Raw genomic sequence first — 18,988 nt, 5'->3', positions numbered from 1 at the left:
GTTAAATAAATGAATGATTGATCTTTGCTTGGAAAACAAAAGAGGAGCATGGCAGGTGAAGGAAGAGGGCTTCGTTAACTGAGAAATTGTCACTGGTATGAAGAAACATTATTGACTTTTCCACATGATTATCAAGCCATAAGTAGCTAAATAGTAATAAGATGTACTCTGATATCCTATTAAAATGAATGAATTCTTGTGCTAGTTTTTAACAAATCAAACGAGTTTTTAAAGTTTGACTTGTAGCCCTATTCTGACCTCTGTTTAGCCCCATTTAAGCTTGCTAAAGCTACCTTAATCCTACTTGAACTTCTGTACCCCATTTCCCAGTGATTTGCAAGTCTTTAAAAACATGGCTGCGTGAAGAGTGTGTTTGTTTAGTCCAGTTCCTTTCCCCGCCCCCACCTCCATTTTCTATTTTCAGCTTTCACCCTCCCCTCTTGTACCTGGCAAGTTTCCCAAGAAGTGCTTCAGTTGCAAAGAAGGAAAATACTGACGGTGCATAATTTAAATGAGAGAGATGTGCCATGCCACATTTTCGTTAAAATTACAGAAAAATCCAAGCTGTGTGGAGTTTAAGGGAGATCAGAATAGAGTCCAAAGTGCTATCATTACATTTTGTAGTGTTTTTTTAGCTCAATAAAGCAGCTGTCCTATATTTGCAAAATAGATTCGAAATTGTTGGTAGTGGAAAAAGAAAGATGCACACTGGCTTTTCTTTCTTCATTTCAGTTTAGAGTTCTCTACTAGTTACAAGAATTAGAAGAAAAAAAAGTACACAATTCCTATTATCTCTATTAGCATCTAAATATGAAACCAAGAATATGTTGAAAAGAGCTTCTAAAAGTGGATTGGGACAGAGACTTGATAATAGATTCACAAATTCTTACCCACACATCAAATAATCTTCAGGCAGATAAACTTAATAAAACAACGGCTCTTGTTTATAATGGTGTTTCAGTAGCAAAATTTTCTGCAAACTTACACGAAGCAACCAAATAAAGATGTGATTCTGGGGGAAAAAAAGATCTGAAGCAAATATGGAGAATAAGTAATAAAAAACAGTACTAATTTTGCCCTTAATTGTAAGTTTCCACCACTCTTGAGCTCAGTCATCTTTTAGAACTGGAGGTGCATTATATTTTGGCATCAGTTTGTCGTATTTTGGCATCAGTTTGAATAATAGAATGCTCCTACCATCAACCAGGAGATTTTCATCTCAGTGGTTAATAACTTTCCTGTACATGTCTAATACCTATTTTCTTAAAGTATCTTAAGATGTAGGCCCGAAGATCAGAGATATCAATTAACAAAAGATTACCTTTTCTATTTTAGAATCCAACAGAAAAAAAGGCAAGAATGTTTAGCAATCTTAGAGAAAACACATTTAGGGACTTCCCTGGTGGTCTAGTGATAAAGAATCCACCTTCCAATGCAGGGCACAGGGGTTCGATCCCTGGTTGGGGAACTAAGATCCCACATGCCGCAGGGCAGCTAAGCCCACGCACCACAACTACTGAGCCCGCATGTCCCAAACTACAGAGCCCATGCACTCTGGAGCCTGTGCACTACAACCAGAGAGAGAAAACCCACACGCCACAACTAGAGAGAAGCCCATGCGCCGCAACAGAGATCACGCGTGCTGCAACTAAGACCCAATGCGGCCACAAATAATAAATAAATAAAATAAAATAAAATAAATATTAAAAAAAGAAAACGCATTTAAAGGCTAACTCATTTTACTCATTCTGCAAATAAACTACATTTCTATGGTTTCCTAGTTGAAGATATATAATTATATATCTCTGAACATAATATCCTTATAAATGTAAGTCCATCTTTAGCTTTGTTAATAAATGGGATTCTCATTCTAACATACACCTAGAATTTCCATTCCACCAAATCACACTATATATAGTTTCTGTTTTTTCTCTTTAATGTTATATTTAATTACACAAATAAACACATCACTATAGAAAGAATAAACAATACAGAGGGCATAATTTGTTACTCAAGTGGACATCCTTAAAGAGCTTAGTTTTGCCAGTTTTGAAATTTTTCTCTTTAATCATAGTTCCCTTCCAGCTCTTTCTCACTTTTTAAATTATTGTAATTTGTTGAATAAAGTGAATCACTTAATCATTTGTCCTAAATAAATCCCCTCAGTTTGGATTTTATTGACTGCATTCCCTTGGTGTTATCCAACATATTCCTCAGTTCTCTGTAACTCCTATAAAGTAGTACTTGATCTATAGGCTTCTTCAGATTCAGTGTCATTCAATGAAAAGATATATATATATATATATATATATATATATATGTTTATTCAAACTACTTCATAGGTCGTGGGGAATCCCTCATAAGACATTGTCTCTACCGCAACTTATATTTTGACTTGACAATATGTTTTGGAGATCCCTCCCCCGCTCAGTACGTGTACGTTTAACTGAACTCTTTATTTCATAAAATGATGTATCATAATTTGTGTTATTTTCTCTTTTCTTATGGACTTTTAGGTTATTTCCACCTTTATCAACAATGCTACATTGAACATCCTTATACACAGACTTTTATGCACACATGTGAGAACTTGTAGGACAATGAAGTCTTTAGTCCTTTTCCTCCAGTTCAGACTGTTAAGAAATCCCGAAAAGGGGAGATTTTCATTCATAGGAAAAGAGGCAATAGAAGGTCATTTTGTTCAGTGCAAATGCATTTAGGTTCCTTCCCAACACTGGAGAAGGAAATATCTAAGATATTTCAGTCGTCTCCAAAATAGGGTACATGCCTACCAGAGGGTACTCAAAAGTATCCATGGGGGCATAAGAAAAAACTGGAATCTCTATTTCTATTATTATTTTCTATGTGCATCTTTTATACTGTACAGACGTGTGCAATTTCTAAATAAACACATATATATATTTACTTTTATATACAAAATGAGAATGTGCTGAAAATGTCTAATCAAAAAGGATGTCCTAGGGACTTCCCAGGTGGCGCAGTGGATAAGACTCCACGCCCCCAATGCAGAGGGCCTGGGTTCGATCCCTAGTCAGGGAACTAGATCCCACATGCATGCTGCAACTAAGAGTTCGCATGCCACAACTAAGGAGCCCGTGAGACGCAACTAAGGAGCCCACCTGCCACAACTAAGATGCAGTGCAACCAAATAAATAAATAAATAAATATTAAAAAAAAAAAAAGGATGTCCTAAGAATAAAAGTTTAGATGCTACTGTTTATTTGTTATATGGAGCTGAGTTCCTGCAAAGCTGATTGTCTACTGTGTATCTCCACCTAAATGATATGTCATCACTTCAAACTCAATCTGTAAAAAATGCAATCATCATTTTTTTCCCTCAAAGTCCAGCTTCTCTCCCTGCTTTCTGTGTTTCTATTAATGGCATCAGCAGCGTTCTCCCAGTCACCCAGCCTCGAAACCTTGAGTCATCTTTTGCTTGCTCCACCCTCCATCTCAGTGTCTGTAATAACTTTTACATCTATGTCTCCTCCTTTCCATCTCCACTGCCACCACCTTTTCTGGGGCCCATTTAATGACTATTAAAATAAAAATCTAATCGGTCCACAATTCTCTCTTTATAAGCTGGTATATCCTAAAAGCTGAAGCTTTCTAAATCACATTTCTGATCACACCACAAGCCTATTGCAACCCCACATATAATTAAAAATTGCCAACTGGGAAACATCAAAAACTACTCCTAAGTATGGTATTCAAGAGCCTTCATGGGTCTGGGCTTCAAACTCTCTTTCTCTCCTTTTCCAGGCTAAGATTTATTCACTTATACCCTTACTCTGTGCCTGACACTTTGTAAGTGTAGCAGAGGTAGAAATTTTCCTCTACCCTCTTGGGATCCCTGGCTGGGTCTGAAAATTAACCTGACAGAGACAGAAGAAAAGCATACAAGTTTATTTAATATAAGTTTTATATGACATGGGAGCCTTCATAAAGAAATGAAGACCCAAAGAAACAGTTAGACCTGAGTATATTTATCCTAAGTTTGATGAAGAGTGAGTAGTCCTGTAAAAATGTGATAGTTTAATGAGACTAAGATAAGTGTAAACTAGGGGAAGCCTAGCAAAACCTAACGTAGGGTTCTTCTTGGTGTCCCTTTGTCTTCTGTGATAAAGATGCGCCTTTCCTCTAGGCATAGGGAGGACACCTCTCACATGAAGGTTTTCGACCTATTCAGAGGAACAGGACGTGGGGGAGGGGACTCTGACCTCCCTGCTTCCGCCATTTTTTCAAGCTCCTTTAGCTTAATCCATTCAATATGCCAAGGTGTCACATTTCGGGGTAGCATGTCCTAAACCCCATCACGGGCATATTATGAGAGTTATCTCATTTAATTCTCACCATACTCTATGAGGTGTATGGCTAAACTTCTAACAATGAGATAGATTCCAGAACGAGAATGCCTGGATTCCAATCTCCTTCTTCTTAACTGTGTGACAAGTGACTTGCTAGACTGGTTTGTTACCCTCTCTTGCCTCAGCCTCCTCATCTGCAAAATTGTGGCAATGACTGGATCTACCTCACAGGGTTGTTGTGAAGACTGTGTTAACACCTTTAAAGTGCTTAGAACCATGCTTGGCACAGAGTGAGTGCTCAGTAAGAGTTACTGTTCTCCTTTATTAGTAGTAGTAGTAGTTTTTTTTTTTAAGATCTCTTTTGATGTGGACCCTTTTTAAAGTCTTTATTGAATTTGTTACAATATTGCTTCTGTTTTCTGTTTTGGCTTTTTGACCTCGAGGCATGTGGGACCTTAGGTCCCCGACCAGGGATCGAACCCACACCCCCCTGCATTGGAAGGCAAAGTCTTAACCACTGGACCACCAGAGAAGTCCCAGTAGTAGTAGCATTAATAGCTCCATTTTCCAGAAGAGGACGCTGAGGTTGTAGAGGTTAAGTCCATTTCCCCTGTTCACGCAACTAGTGTTTGTCAGAACAGGAACTCAGACCCGCATCTGTCTGACTCCAAAAGCCATGTCTTAACACAGTCTTTTATTGCCTCCAGTTTCCAGTCTCACCTCCCCTACTTCCTACACATCTGTACTTGAAGTTCCGGTTAAGTCAGAATTACTCACAAGTCTCAAAGGTGCTCTGTATTTTTTTTCCTTTCCTTCTGTCTTATCGTATTTTGCTTTTCCTCCTGATACGTCCCCATTAAAATGCATTTCATTCCTCTCCTTCCTCTTCAGTGGTGATCTCAGCCTCTTAAAATCTTACCCATTCTGTGAAAGGCCACCTTTTTGTGATACCACCATTATTGACCCTCTTCTTTCCTCTTCCATGAAAAAAGCAACTGTGATCTCTCTCTGTCTGATCTCTCTCTGTCTGTGAACGTATATATTATGGTTGTTATCATATTTGTACCTTTTATTACAGATATTTGTGTACCTACAGTAGAAACTAGGTTTTTAGTTTGAAAGTCCCCCAGAGACCATCTCACCTAATGACTGTTTTCAGGGCCCCAGGGTCAAAGGAGCCGGCCTAGGACCACCAGGGGCAGCTGGGAAAGGCTGAGTGGGTGGACCAGTTCCCTCTTTACAAACACCCACACCCCTTCAAACAGAGTATATCCTTTTTATTTGTTTCACATTTTGGGGTAAATGTCTAAAAACATCCTATAATAAGTTATTGTCTTCTGTCTCCCACTATATCTCCAACACTGTGGGAGGAGAGAGTCTTATGGACTCAGGGCCTTGACAGAGTGCTTATTCAAGGCAGGTCACAGAGGGAAGACTCCCTGTGCTCAGCACTTTAACATATCCTGTCTCAATTATTTAATCTTTGGACAGTCCTGGGAGGTAGGCATTCTCTCCATTTTAAAGATATGTGAATGGAGACCTACGTCACTGAAGTTAAGAAATCTGTCCAAGTTTACACAGCTAATGAGTGATAGGAGAGTTCTAACCTAGATCTGTCTGGCTCAGACTCTGAATTTGGATGGACTGAGATTCAAATCCCTCTCCATCTCTAACTAGCTCTGTGATCTTCACAAGGTATTTAATCTTTCTGAATCTCATCTTTATAATGGGCATAGCCATATCTCTAAACAGTGTTCCTAGGATTCGTTCGATTCTGTGTGCCAGATGTCTGACTTTCAACTAAAATTGGCTGCTGTTCTTTTGACTACACTATCTACCACAACATTTCCTGAGGAAACTCTAGGTGTATTAACCTCTGAATCTTCTTCGGCAACAGGTACTAAAGGGCAGCATTCTGGGACATTTTGCCACATATCCTATGTGATTTTAAAATGTTCAGAGGGCCATGCAGTTTCTATCCGGGAAAGACAGAAATTCAAGACTCCAGTATGAACCAGCGCTATAGCAAGTTCTGTTTTATAGCACAGCATTAGGTCTCTTGGACCTGGTCTGCTAAAGGAATCTCCTCATGGCTAAAATATCCTAAGAGAAGTAGCACTTCTGCTCCCTTCCCACTAAGCCCCTAAGTCTCCAACTCTGAATTCTCCTGCGGGAGAAGCAGAGTCAATCATGAGAGGGGTGTGTGTGTGTTTGTGTGTGTGTGTGTGTATGTCCATGTACTTATTTCACTGTTATGAGGACAGGTAAGTTATTTATAAAGCATAAAAATAGAAAGAATGGCAAATCAACAAGCCTATCTGTACCTGGAAGAATGTTCTTGATAGGCTCACTGAGTTTTACAACATAGAGTATATTCATTGATGTTTAATCGTGTCATTATTTAGTTGAATACATAAACATTTTGTTTTTGAATGCTGGCTTCTAATTTGCTTTATTGAATGCCTGCTAGTTCCATTTTTGAGAAGGCCGTGATAAATATTTGTTGCACCTGTCCCCAAAATAACATACCAGTGATGAAAGAAGTAAACCTGAACCCAGAAGGGAACTATTCTGTAAAGGAGTTTAGTATAAAGTTTCTTTCCTGTCTAGGTTTTCTCTTTCTAAGATCTGGAGTCCATTCTTCTATGAGAACACAGTCAAAATAATTGGCTTCTTCTATCAACCTACCCAGAGTACATTCATTTAAAAAATGGGTTTACCACAAGATGTGCAACATCTATGACATTAGAACATTGCCATGTGTGGAAGCGCTCTTAATAATGATCATTTCATGATTGCCAAATGACTTGTAGATGGTTGTTACATATCATCATTACCTTCTTCATTACATTTTCTTTCAGTGCATTTGACTGGTTTACAACATTCTAATCGAATGTCTCATAACTGAATCTAACAGAATGTATCAAAAATATTTCTAAATTGCTTTCTTTTTCTGGCATTAATTTATGTAGTGAGCCATGAATCAATGTTTATTGGAAAAGCAGAGCTCCACATACAATAAAATGCTGTTTGTGCGTGGGAAAGCACGCTTCTGCGAAGAAAACCATTATTTCAATACACAAATATTTTCAGACTCTATCACCCCACAAAGCCTAATGTGATCACTACCGATGATTTTCAGATTGATTTTTGCCCTTTTGACAATCTATTACCAATACCACCTGGCCATACTCTCTTCCTCCCACTCAGAGATTCCAGTAATGAATTGGATATATTCTAAGAATTAGCATTTAAGTTTCCTCCCCTAAGTATGGCCATTTTAGAGTTGTGGTCTAAAGGGACAGATGACAAAAGTACACTTCCTAAGTTTACAGTTGTTTGATGGGTTCAGTTTGTTTTAGCACTCTGAGAAGTAATAATGTGCTGTCTTTTGTATATTAGATCTACCATCAGCTGCTTGTTTTCCAAACTGTTAATAAGTTGCACTGAGTAATCTGCACTCTGTGACCCAAGAGAAGTCCCTGAGCTTGGAGCTACCATCTGTGACTCTGGGGCAGTTTTCCTCCGTGTAGAGCTAATAAAACCTGCACCCTTACCCTTATTAGTGCTGTCTTCTCACCAACTGAGCTAACACCTCTGAAAGTAAATAGGTGCTTTGCACAGAGCCACATCCACATTCAATTTCCAAGCCAGTTCTTCCTGTGTCACAGTGGAAAGGCATCCTATGGTGAAAATTTATAGAACTTTTAGTTCTTATAAACTTCTTTTTCCAGGTTTTAGTGGAAAAGGGATCTTTGAAAATAAACAAACATAAGACTCAAAAGAAAAGAGAATCTGGCAAAGACCTAATAGAGAGTATTAATATTCAAATAGAGAAGTTTTATTCTGTTTCTCTAAGTTTGTCATCAATATTATCAATATTAATAAGTTTGGTAAAAAATATTTATTGAATACTTTGGGTCAGAAACTGTGAAGTTTAATGATGGATAAAACAAAATTGGGTCTTTCAAGGCACACAGTCTAGTAAAAATACAGATAAACAATAACAATTAAGTTTATAGGGGAGTTCAGAGTAAAGTTACAGGATTCTGGGGAGACTTTCTGAAAATGTTAGCAAATCATCAAGGGCTGAAAGTTTTCCAGTCAGAAAGATTCATTTTTCTTTTATTTTACTTAAATGTACTTTTCTTTGTACTACTTTAAACACTATGTTTAATGCTATGCGTTCTAAGACTCTTCACGCCCCTTCTTTTACCTTATTTATTGTTACAAAGATTTTGAAAGTAAAATATTTAAACTTAAATATTTTAAGTATTTAAAGCATTTCCATAAGCCCTCCCTAGGAAATTACAACAACTAACTTTTCTGATCTGTCTTAACTCATTTTAAATTGTCTAGTTATGTCTAAATAGTCATAGGTTGATCATACATCTCGGTTTGCCTAGGATAGTCCCAGTTTATACCAATTGTCTGGTATAATTAAAAATAGTATCCTGTTTTACTCAAAAAGCACCAAGTTTTAAAAATAAAAAGAATCCAAATCGGAAAAGAAGAAGTAAAGCTGTCACTGTTTGCAGATGACATGATACTATACATAGAGAATCCTAAAACTGCCACCAGAAAACTACTAGAGCTAATCAATGAATTTGGTAAAGTAGCAGGATACAAAATTAATGCACAGAAATCTCTGGCATTCCTATATACTAATGATGAAAAATCTGAAAGTGAAATTAAGAAAACACTCCCGTTTACCATTGCAACAAAAAGAATAAAATATCTAGGAATAAACCTACCTAAGGAGACAAAAGACCTGTATGCAGAAAATTATAGGACACTGATGAAAGAAATTAAAGATGATACAAATAGATGGAGAGATATACCATGTTCTTGGACTGGAAGAATCAACATTGTGAACATGACTCTACTACCCAAAGCAATCTACAGATTCAATGCAATCCCTATCAAACTACCACTGGCATTTTTCACAGAACTAGAACAAAAAATTTCACAATTTGTATGGAGACACAAAAGACCCCGAATAGCCAAAGCAATCTTGAGAACGAAAAATGGAGCTGGAGGAATCAGGCTCCCTGACTTCAGACTATATTACAAAGCTACAGTAATCAAGACAGTTTGGTACTGGCACAAAAACAGAAATATAGATCAATGGAACAGGATAGAAAGCCCAGAGATAAACCCACGCACATATGGTCACCTTATCTTTGATAAAGGAGGCAAGCATATACAGTGGAGAAAAGACAGCCTCTTCAATAAGTGGTGCTGGGAAAATTGGACAGGTACATGTAAAAGTATGAAATTAGAGCACTCCCTGACACCATACACAAAAATAAACTCAAAATGGATTAAAGACCTAAGTGTAAAGCCAGACACTATCAAACTCTTAGAGGAAAACATAGGCAGAACACTCTATGACATAAATCACAGCAAGATCCTTTTTGACCCAGCTCCTAGAGAAATGGAAATAAAAACACAAATAAACAAATGGGACCTAATGAAACTTAAAAGCTTTTGCACAGCAAAGGAAACCATAAACAAGACCAAAAGACAACCCTCAGAATGGGAGAAAATATTTGCAAATGAAGCAACTGACAAAGGATGAATCTCCAAGATTTACAAGCAGCTCATGCAGCTCAATAACAAAAAAAACAAACAACCCAATCCAAAAATGGGCAGAAGACCTAAATAGACATTTCTCCAAAGAAGATATACAGATGGCCAACAGACACATGAAAGAATGCTCAACATCATTAATCATTAGAGAAATGCAAATCAAAACTACAATGAGGTATCATCTCACACCGGTCAGAATGGCCATCATCAAAATATCTACAAACAACAAATGCTGGAGAGGGTGTGGAGAAAAGGGAACCCTCTTGCACTGTTGGTGGGAGTGTAAATTGATACAGCCACTATGGAGAACAGTATGGAGGTTCCTTAAAAAACTAAAAATAGAACTACCATATGACCCAGCAATCCCACTACTGGGCATATACCCTGAGAAAACCATAATTCAAAAAGAGTCATGTACCAAAATGTTCATTGCAGCTCTATTTACAATAGCCAGGGCATGGAAGCAACCTAAGTGTCCATCGACAGATGAATGGATAAAGAAAAGGTGGCACATATATACAATGGAATATTACTCAGCCATAAAAAGAAATGAAATGGAGGTATTTGTAATGAGGTGGATGGAGTTAGAGTCTGTCATACAGAGTGAAGTAAGTCAGAAAGAGAAAAACAAATACAGTATGCTAACACATATATATGGAATCTAAGGGAAAAAAAAAAAAAAAAAGGTCATGAAGAACCTAGTGGCAAGATGGGAATAAAGACACAGACCTACTAAAGAATGGACTTGAGGATATGGGGAGGGGGAGGGGTGAGATGTGACAGGGTGAGAGAGTGTCATGGACATATATACACTACCAAATGTAAAATAGATAGCTAGTGGGAAGCAGCCACATAGCACAAGGAGATCAGCTCGGTGCTTTGTGACCACCTGGGGGGGTGGGATGGGGAGGTTGGGAGGGAGGGAGATGCGGGAGGGAGGAGATATGGGAACGTGTGTATATGTGTAGCTGATTCACTTTGTTATAAAGCAGAAACTAACACACCATTGTGAAGCAATTATACTTCAATAAAGATGTTTAAAAAATAAATAAATAAATAAATTATATGGTCACTCTAGATATTCACCATATTCTGGTCCAATGGATTGAAAACAACAGGATTGTGCCTCTCTACCCATCCCCACTCCCCACTGCATATCTTCTCATCCTCTGTATATAATATTGAATACCTACCAGATAAGTATTACTTAAACGTGATGAAGTATAGGAGAAAAAAAGAAATACAGTCTGCTTAAACATTCTTCAAGTAATGATGGCAAAATTACCTCCATGTCATTTGGTAATCGTACACTGGTCCAATTCTTCTTAACTAATCGTGGATCACTGTATTTGGTCATTTTGTTAGGTTAGGCTTGATTGATTGCAAGAGGGCATGAGCAGGTGGTGAGCATTTGGCCATTTGGTCTTGCTGTTAAAGGTTCCATTTGTGGGGTTCAGGCATTTGCTGGCCATACTAATTGTTAACAGTCAAGTTTAGAAGCATGATAATGGAAAAGAATATGATCTTTAGGAATTGGCTCTCTATTCTCATGGTACTTTCTGTATATGATTTACAGATATTTTTCAAGTATGGCAAATAAATTTGATGCATAAATGTTGTTTAATATGGTTTTGCTTTTTGAAGAGGGAAAGAAGGATGTCCAACTTTAATTTAAGTTATCATATGTTCACAAAGCTAAAAGGATCATTGATAAACTGTATACCCTGACTTAAGCATGACTACAGATTTTAAAATATCTCAGTTGCCAAAGGAGAATACTGTATCATAGGAATCTTTTCTCTTTTTCCCTACCATTTTTTTATTTGTATTTCTAAGTTGTCCATATCTAGGAAATCTTTGTATTTTCCACAGTGCCCAACACAATGTCTTATAGTTAACTCAAAGAAATATTTATTGAGTGAACAAATGAAAGGATGACTGTTCTTCATATTTTAACATATATTTGTAAAATTTGTAAAATATATGACATAGTAAGGTAAACTATATCCCAGGTTTATAATTAAAATATTTTCTCATGTTCTTATAGATCAAGAATATGTTAAGATCTGCATATGTATGTGCACCCCTCTCAGAAAAGCAATAAAAAAAACTTCCAAGCAGAGAAACCCATAATTCCACTCTAATTTCACTATCATAATATCAATGTGCTTTTTTCTGAAATAATCAGTGCCCATTTTTTTTTTAAACAGCAGGTAGTGATTAGAATATGCATTCCATGCATGGTACCAAATCTTTTTGTGAATCAAATTCTTTCAGTTCTCAAGAGCTTCCCTAACCAGTCATAGATTCAAGAAATTTCTCAGTGATTGCCTTGCTTACTAGAGAGTGATCGAAAAAGAACATAGACTAAGTCTCCAAATTCTGAAAAGCTTTCTGAGGGCACAAATAATTGAGACAATTTAAGAAACTATTTTAGTCTATGAATGATAGTAATGAATTATCATCTTCTCTCTATACCTCTACAGTCCTAGGGTATCTATAAATATTATGTCTCTGCCTAAATTCATTTAATTTGTCTATTATGTTTATCTGGGTAGATTTTTAGACTGAAACTGATTTAATATGTGTGGTGTTTAGGCCATATTCATTAGTTTTCTATGTATTTATTGAGTCACCATAATGTACAAGGTACTCAACTTGATGCTGAGAATACAATAAAAAATGAATCTGACATTGTCCCTCCCACAAGGATATCATAGTCAGAGAGGGGAGGAACGTAAAGAAATAATTAAAATAAATACTCTGTGGCTCAGACAATAAGAAAGGGTTGATCAAGGCACAGTGATGACACAGAGAAGAAAGTGATTCATAATGACTGCATGGGATTGTAAGAAAAAAAAACTTCAGAGATAGATGGGTAAACTGAATCTTTAATAATTAGTAGATATCACCAAGTAAACATGGTTCATTGTTCATGAAGAGCATTCCAGGTAGAGGACATGCAAAGATGCATTATATAAAAACCACAAGTACCTGGAAATCACAGGGGAAGTGTCTAACTATATAAATACCAATTTTCTTGAAAAATTGATTACTTATGTGTTTTCTATGTATATGATAAAACATTTGATTTATTTTTGACAATTCTCTTTAAATAAATTAATATCTAAGCTGAGATGCACTTCATTTCTTATTCAGCAACATAGGCAATACCTTCTCATGAAGGCATTACTGATCCCAACTTCAATTTTAAAATGTCATTCTTCATACAGTTGTGTTTGTCATTGGAATGAGTAGCCAGAGTCAATATTGGGTCTTTTACTTCTATGGGTCTTGGTCTAGGAAACGGAGGTTGATATTCCTTTTGCGAAGTTTGCTAAATAAATGTCATAATATAGATGTTATATATCATAAATATCTGAATGGGAGAGCATATCTAGAAACTCCCAATTTAACAACAATGCAGGTAGTCCTCTACATGGAGATATTTAAGGTAACTTCCTTTTCTAGGATACCATGACTGTTTCCCTTACGAACCTGCAGAGAATTTAGTTTACATCAGTAACCTCCAGGATACCCTGTGATACTCTGAGTGGTTCAATGTAACTCTCCTTATGACACATAATAAAGTCAGCTGAACTGAAAGAAAAGAATTCCTGTGAATAATGATCTCACATGTTAACTCATGTTTTCCTTTCCAGCTAGAAAATAAAGTTTCCTTCCTAAAGCTGAATGGCTGGGCTAAGTAAGGCAAGGTTGTGGAAAAAATCCTTAAACAAACAAATAAGCAAGCACAACCTAGTAAAGCTACTGCCCTGCCAAAAGGTAATGTGTCCTTTTAAACCAATTTTGAAATGAGACTCTTAAGAAAAGAAAATGCTACTGCATGTCACAACATCTGCTAAAGTGCATTTATTTCCAGCAGAAACAATAGGACAACTCCATGTGGCACTGAGCTTACTGAAAAAGACCAAATTGCTATAAAAATGCAATACAACAAATAGACATTTGCAAAGGTTTGTTAACTCGAGTGAAGTGATTTCTGTGGACTCTTCACTTTTCCATGCCCTTCTGCATCTCCTCTCTCTTACAATAAATAAATAAATAAATAAATAAATAAATGAATAAATAGATCTGCCAAAATGATGAAACCTTAATATAACCTTTTCAACAAGAGATAAAAATATATTGATTGGTGACTGCTGAAGGACATAAACTCTTAATCAAACTCTGTTTGATTTCATTTCTTCTTCTCTTATTTTATTTATTTATTTATTATTTAGTCGCCCACAGGCATCTCTGTACTGACTGACCCTGCTAGTTCAACTATTAAAGAATTTCTGTCTCCAAGGAGGTCTGATGTAAACATGATAATCTGTTTGGCGGCTCCTATGATGGCCTATGAATAATACATACGATAACCCGGTTGGAGTTGAAATTCATTATTTGTGACCAAGAAGAATACTTGGAAGCTCCTGGAAAGCTTCACCATGCTTAATCCCAGAAACCTGGAATCCATTCTTTTTTTTTTCTATTATTTATTTATTTTTGGCTGCGTTGGGTCTTCGTTGCTGCACGCGGGCTTTCTCTAGTTGCAGCAAGAAGGGGCTACTCTTCCTTGTGGTGTGCGGGCTTTTCATTGAGGTGGCTTCTCTTTGTTGCAGAGCACAGGCTCTAGGTGCACGGGCTTCGGCAGTTGTGGCTCACGGGCCCTAGAGCACAGGCTCAGTAGTTGTGGCGCACGGGCTTAGTTGCTCTGCGGCATATGGGATCTTCCCAGACCAGAGCTCGAACCCATGTCCCCTGCATTGGCAGGCAGATTCTTAACCACTGCGCCACCAGGGAAGTCCCTATAATCCATTACTGATTCAAACTAACCCACAAGCGTTGTGGCTAACTATTGGCCTAATAGTCAACCACCCTATAATATCTTATTAAACTGGACTTAATGCTGGGGACTGGATTTGAATGCTCCTCTAATTGTGGCAGAAAGCAAGTCTCTGCTTGTAGAAAGTATATACTGAATCGTTGAAAACAAAAGAAAATGTTTACTAGGTGAGAGTTGGAAAGAGAAGTCTAAAAACCAAAGTGAAAGAACTAGAAAGTTGTCACACCGATTATATTTCATGGTGCACACATTAAAGTCAAAATGCAAAGTTACCTACTTGGTTTTTTATGATATTACAAAGGAGTAAGTGGATATTTTTTTGCATTTGATTGCCTGTTCAGACCAAGAAAACTTTATAACAAAAGAAAGGGTGGCATTACAATCACAGCACTGGCAACTCAAAGAGGCAAAACCTGTCCCTGGTTGAATGGATATTGGCAGGTGGATAAAATCAGAGAGGAATTATTTAATGTGACCTTTCCCACACAATAAGAGAACAATTGTTGTTATAATTCAGGTTTGTTTTTAAAGCATAGTCGTTAAAAAACTGCTTATAACACATATTTTTCCTGGAAATCTCTCCCTTTATGCTTTGGCTTTGGCCATTAGTCCTCTAATTATGTTCCTGCATATATTTAATTTTTGATCTCCTGTAGAAGGAACCATAAAATGAACATTTTATATAAAGACGGTTTTATATTGCAGTGTAACAGCTGCTATTGACTAAACAACTTTCCTGGGACTGTTTTGTCTGTCAACAAGTTCTCCTCATCATCTCTGTCGGACTTTGTACTTTTTACATTGTTGCCATTTTTCTTTATTTCAATGAAAAAGTTAAGTGCAATTCTGGATACTAGCTACATTTGGAAACTTAAAATGTATTTTTGCATAGTACACCTTAAAGTAAGCATGCTTTTGAGGTTATATGTGAGTGTGTGGTTTTTTGTATAATTCAGCATTCTATAAAGAACACTGTCAAAATACAGGCACATAATTAATGTAAAATTATAAGTTAACGTCCAAGACACGTCTACTTTTTAAATATTATAAATAATAAAATTTGCATCTACTGCATATTTATAAGATCTATTCTATATTATTTATGCACCTCCTTTGTAAGATTTAGGTAACTTAATTTAAATATAATGTCTAACTCTCAGTAAATCATTATTGAAAAAAGTTTTGGATTAAAAAATTTTTGAAATCATAATTAAATCTCTTTCCAACAATTTTCTGAAAAAAATTAACATCTAAATACTTCTTATAATCTTCAGTGAGAAAATTACAGTAGTGCCTAATTCATCAACTTTACCGTAGAATGAGGTGTTCCACATAAGCAAATTTTCCTGACAATTGTGGCTTGCCCCCTCCTGTATTTTATGAAAATCAAATGAGATAAAGTATAGAAAAGTAATTTATAAACTTAAAAACACATTATAATAGATGCTATTATTTTTATTATACTATCAACTCTTATCTCTTTTAGATAATTTATTCCTAAAAATCTTTCCAAAATGTATACTCTCTCGCCTCCTTAAGCAGCATGTCTGGAATATAGTTTTTTTTTATTTTTATAAATTTATTTATTGTATTTATTTATTTTTATTTTTGGCTGCGTTGGGTCTTTGTTGATGCACGCGGGTTTTCTCTAGTTGTGGAGAGTGGGGGCTACTCTTCGTTGCCGTGCGCGGGCTTCTCATTGCAGTGACTTCTCTTGTTGTGGAGCACGGGCTCTAAGCACGCGGGCTCTAGAGCGCAGGCTCAGTAGTTGTGCCACACGGGCTTTGTTGCTCTGCGGCATGTGGGATCTTCCCAGACCAGGGCTCGAACCCGTGTCCCCTGCATTGGCAGGCGGATTCTTAACCATTCATTGCACCACCAGGGAAGCCCTGGAATATAGTTTTACTTGTATTTTTTAAACTGAGATTTATGATTATCAACATTAACTATGGGATTCCGGAGTTTTACAAAAGTACCGTCTGCAATATCTTGCCCCTGATAATAGCTCCCCATTGTTAGGTTCTTTTTTTAAAAAATTTATTTATTTTTGAAGTATGGTTGATATACATAGCCACTGTTTTATTTATTTATTTATTCACTCATTCATTCATTCATTTGGCTGTGCCTTGTGGCATGTGGGATCCTAGTTCCCCACCCAGGGATCAAACCCAGGCCCCCTGCATTAGGAGTTCGGAGTCTCAACCACTGGACCACCAGGGAAGTCCCCCATTGTTAGGTTCTTTTAGTTCTTTTATCTGTGGTGCTCTGTCGTCTCGCTCTATGGAGCTGTCCATTGGCTTTTTTCATCCCTTCTTTATACTCCTCCCTTCTTTTTCTTTCTAGTTTACTACTTGAGTCTGTTGTGGTTTGGGAAAAGAGATAAACAAATCCACTTGAATTGTACCTAAACAGTAAATAGGTCTGGGTGAGGATCCGATGATAAGTTCTTGTAAATTAGGCTTCTAAATGTAAACTCACTGAATAAGTATTTATTGAGTGATCAGTGTGCTTCAGGCACATAACTAGACAGACATGGCCCTTGCCTTCATGATGCTTACTGTCTACCTAGAGAGACAAACATAAAACAAAAGATTACCCAAATATTTAATTAGATTGGATAGGTGCTGTGAAGAAGATATGCAGGGTGCTCTAAGTTCATTTAAAAGAGGGCACCTAAGCTAATCTGGGAGGCTTCCCATTTACACTGAAGAATGGTAGAGGGGTAGAATTAAGGGCACCAGATAAAGAAAATAGCATAGAAAGTGTGTGGTTCAGAGAATTTTTCTGTATTTCTAGAATCTTCTAATTTGGTGAGATGACTAATTTAGAAGTCCTCTTAATAAAAGGGTAGTTTACTACATAACCTCTTTTAAAGAATTTAAAAAATTTAAAAATCCTGTAGTTCAAGACTTGTGGTTGCCAAGGGGGAGGACGGGTGGGGGAGGGATGGACTGAGAGTTTGGGGTTAGTAGTAGATGCGAACTATTACATATAGAATGGATAAACAACAAGGTCCTACTGTATAGCACAGGGAACTATATTCAGTATCCTGGGATAAGCCATAATGGAAAAGAATATAAAAAAGAATGTATATATGTGTGTAACTGAGTCACTTTGCTGTACAGCAGAAATTAACACAATATTTTAAATCAACTATACTTCTATTAATAAAATTTAGAAAAATAAAAAAATCCTGTAGTTCAACCTATTTTCACCTACTTCTCCTTCTAGAACTTGGGAGAACTCGTCTCTAAATTCTCTTGCAGTTGCTATCTAATTGTATAGTGTGACTCTTCTGTAACCAGGCCGCTTACGCTGCCTTGCCTTGAGGACGAATTTCCAATTCTAGACTATGCTCTGCTCTCATGCTGATTGTAGAACTCCCACTGATGGCAGTCGGAGCTGTGCTTGTATATCTAGGAAAGTACACTGCCCTCTGTGTCACTGTCAGACTTCTTTGGCACAGAGCCTGGAAGCCTGAGTGTAGATGTGAGTCTCTAAGGAAACGAAGCTCTCAGTGGAGCCTCACTAGCAATAGTGTGAATGGAAGCGGAGAAAATAGATGAAAAGGAAGAGCACGGCCTCTGGACTAGAACCCTTTATCCTGCCAATCCCGCAGTAGGAGAGGTGGGAGGAATTGCAACCATTTTTTCTTTTCCTATTTCATAACAGCATCAACTTTATAGTCACAGATTGATTTTTAATAATTACTATAACTCCTAACATATACAAGGCCTGGGCATGAGTACACATGGAAACCTAAACTTGAGGAGAGCTCTATCCCCTCCCACCTGCTACTCCATTCTGCATGGCAAGGGACTACCAACCATTTGTCTAGCCTCCATCTCCCACTGCTCCCCCCGCCCCGAGACAGCCATACCGTTAGGAGTACTGACCCAAGGCCCAAGTTGGCCTTGGAAGTGGGCTTCAGGCCATCTGGACAGCAAATTTCTAGAAACATTTGCTCTTAACCACCCACTAAACTGTACTGCCTTAGATAATGCGCAAATTCATAATGGTTTGAAAAAGAAGATGCATATGTTTTAAGGATGAGAGGGCCATGCATGTTTTAAAGCTTGTTTTAAAATCAGCGCTTCTCAAACAATGTGCATGAGAATCATCGAGGATCTTGTTAGAATGCAGATTCTGAGTCAGTAAGTCTGGGGTGGGGCTCCATATTCTGCATTTCTAACAAGTTCCCAGGTGATGCTTGTCTGTA

Source organism: Balaenoptera borealis (assembly GCF_965194805.1).
Source record: "Balaenoptera borealis genome assembly, chromosome: 1".
Taxonomy (NCBI): Eukaryota; Metazoa; Chordata; class Mammalia; order Artiodactyla; family Balaenopteridae; genus Balaenoptera; species Balaenoptera borealis.
The sequence above is the reverse complement of the archived record's forward strand: the minus strand, read 5'-3'. Positions refer to the sequence as shown.